The sequence below is a fragment of the Terrapene carolina genome, unplaced genomic scaffold (genome assembly GCF_002925995.2).
Source record: "Terrapene carolina triunguis isolate 2854851 unplaced genomic scaffold, T_m_triunguis-2.0 Scaffold110, whole genome shotgun sequence".
Taxonomy (NCBI): domain Eukaryota; kingdom Metazoa; phylum Chordata; order Testudines; family Emydidae; genus Terrapene; species Terrapene triunguis.
The window spans coordinates 904,934-908,141 of record NW_020664461.1 but is presented as its reverse complement, the minus strand read 5'-3'; positions in this window follow the sequence as shown (position 1 = coordinate 908,141).

The window sequence follows — 3,208 nt, the reverse complement described above, 5'->3', positions numbered from 1 at the left end:
CGGAGGCTTTTTCGCCTGGGGCGGCGAAAAAGCCAGAGCCGGCCCTGCTAATTATGGAACCTGTGAGCTCTCCACCGTTGGCTCAGCAGTCTGAGATCAGTCACAAATTCTTCAAAAGTTTCTCCCTCTTTTTGAGCTCTCCTGTGAAAGTTGTATCTTTCAAAAGTCTCCTTGCTTCTGGGAGCACAGTATGCCACAGATTTTTGCAGCACTGCCTCATAACTGGCCTGCTCTTCTTGGCTTACCCGCAGATTGTTATGTACATCTAGCGCTTCTGACACAGCTATATTAAGGAAAATCTTTTGTTTATCTACCTTCCCAGTGACTCCACTGGTCTGCTGCATTTGAACTTTGTTGGGGCTCTGAGCTGCTCCATTTCTAGTCTGTGTTCTCTTCACCCCACTCCTGCGACCATGTGATATTACTGGGTTCTTATGAAGGAGACTAAGACAACATTGAGGGAGTTGATTCTTTATTAGAAGCAGAGGTGGATTAAGTTTTTGTGGGACCCTGAGACAGAGGAAGTGGGGGCACCTCCCTATCCCTTCCGCCTGCAGTTCTCCCCATTTTCCTCCCCCCCACTCCTGCTGGGGAAATGGGGTCAGGGCGCGGGGGCTTGCACCACTCTGCCTACCCGGCGCTCTTGCCAGGGAGTGAGGTCAGGGCGTGGGGGCTTCCCCCGCTCCCCAGCTGGAGCACCGGGTCGGCAGAGCTGGGCAAGCTCCCATGCCCCACTCTCGCTCCCCGGCAGGAGCGCCAGGCAGGCGGGGCGGGTTGGAGTGTGAGCACGCCCATTTTCCCAGGGCCTCCCAAGTAGCTGGGGCCCCAGGCACGAGCCCCGTTGGCCCAGTGGCTAATCCACCATTGATTAGAAGAAAGACTGAGACTGTAACGATCTTGGGGTTCATTAAATAACAAACCAGTGAATGAAAAAGGAATAAAACTTTAATAAAACAATCTGGAGAGCTTCTGTAGTGAGCTGCTGCACCCAGCCATGTGGGCGTTCCCAACCCCTACCTCCAGGGCACCTCTTCAAATTCCTATGTTTATAATACTTATGAAGGAGCGTCTCTAGATTATAATCTTCTATGAACATTTCTCTACATCTTCCCTCTTAAAGAAAAACAAACTAACTCTTATACACATTGTGACAGACCCAGACCAGTGGGGTACAGGAGTCTGGTAGAGGGCAAATATACTGGTCACTGGATGAGTAGTTTTCTGTTCCCTGAGTGACCAGAGCAGGGGCTGCACTAGAGTAATCAGGAACCTGCTAGAACCAGTTAAGGCAGGCAGGCTAATTAGGACACCTGGAGCCAATTAAGAAGCAGCTACTAGAATCAATTAAGGCAGGCTAATCAGGGCACCTGGGTTTTAAAAGGAGCTCACTTCAGTTTGTGGTGCGAGTGTGAGGAGCTGGGGGCAAGAGGCACAAGGAGCCGAGAGGGTGTGCTGCTGGAGGACTGAGGAGCACAAGCGTTATCAGACACCAGGAGGAAGGTCCTGTGGTGAGAATAAGGAAGGTGTTTGGAGGAGGCCATGGGGAAGTAGCCCAGGGAGTTGTAGCTGTCATGCAGCTGTTACAGGAGGCACTATAGACAGCTGCAGTCCACAGGGCCCTGGGCTGGAACCCGGAGTAGAGGGCAGGCCCGGGTTCCCCCCAAACCTCCCAATTGACCTGGACTGTGGGTTCTTCCAGAGGGGAAGGTCTCTGGGCTGTTCCCCAACCCACATGGTGAATCTCTGAGGCAAGAAAATCCGCCAATAAGCGCAGGACCCACCAAGATAGAGGAGGAACTTTGTCACAACATATATATAAACAGCTAACAACTATCTAATAACTCATGCATTACATTCTCATTCCATGTAGTACATTTCCATAAACCCAATGTGAGAGGAGTGGTTACCTGGACATCACTCTCGAGTGAGTCTTTACCACTCACTTTCCTCAAATACCCCTTCTCCAGGCAGGTTAGCAAGTCTCTACGAGTGTTTCAGGATGTTTAATCTCCTGCTCTGATCTTCTCAGGATCAGTCTTTCATTAGAGTCTGAGTTGCTCTCTTGTTCCTTGACAGTTTCTCCTTTGTGCATTGATAAAGGATCAGTCAGATGGGAAATGCCAGAGTGCACATCTACTGTCAACGTATTGGAACTTTCTGGGATTATTCGTAAATCCCTCCAATTATGTGGAAATGTGTCCCCCTGCTCTGTCTGGACTACATAAGATCTTGGATGCAGCTGTTCTTTAATGGTACTACTTTGCCCCCAAGTATTAGAGGTGTGATCCCTCAGGCACACTGTTACCTGGGTTAAGAGATGGGAGATCATGGGCCCGTTTGTCAAAATAATATTTCTGCTTCCACTTCTGATGTTCTTTCATCTTCCGTATGGTTTCATTGTTATAAGATTTCAGCAGGTTATCACTAATTGGTAAATTAAATTTGATCCTTCTTCCCATTAACATCTGACTTGGAGAAAAGCCATTCTCCAGGGGTGTACTTCCGTAAACCAGTAATGCTTTATACAAATCACTGTCAAAAGCCTTTTTCATAAGGTTCTTTACTGTCCATATAGACCTTTCCGCAAATCCATTTGATTGGGGATAATTTGTGCTTGTTGTTTTGTGATGAAAATCCCAATCTATGGCAAATTGCCTAAAATCTGCACTGGAAATTTATGGCCCATTATGGCTAAAGACTTCATCTGAAATTCCATGTCTGGAGAAGATTCCCTTCATGCGGCTATCACTGATTTACTACTAGTACTGGGCAGTGTGCAAATTTCTGGATACAGAGAATAATAACCGGTGACTATTAAATAATCCTTTGATTGCCAGGTAAACAAGTTAGTGCCGATCTTCTCATAAGGTCTTTTTCTGGAACTGGATGAGGTCTCAGTGGCTCTGCCTGGTGGCAGGGCTTGTAACATGAAAAGCAGTTTCCTACCACATTAGCGACGGTGTGACTGATCCGCGGCCAATACAGCACCACGCGTGCTCGTTGTTTGCACTTCTCAATTCCTAAATGACCCTTGTGGATCTTCTGTAACATTTCTTTTTGGAGGCTCATTGGAATGACAACCTTACTGCCCTTAAAAATCACCCCATCTATCACCAGGGCCGGCTCTAACTTTTTTGCCGCCCCACGCAAAAAAGAAGAGTGCCGCCCCCCCCCCCCCCCCCCCCCCCCCCCCCCCCCCCCCCCCCCC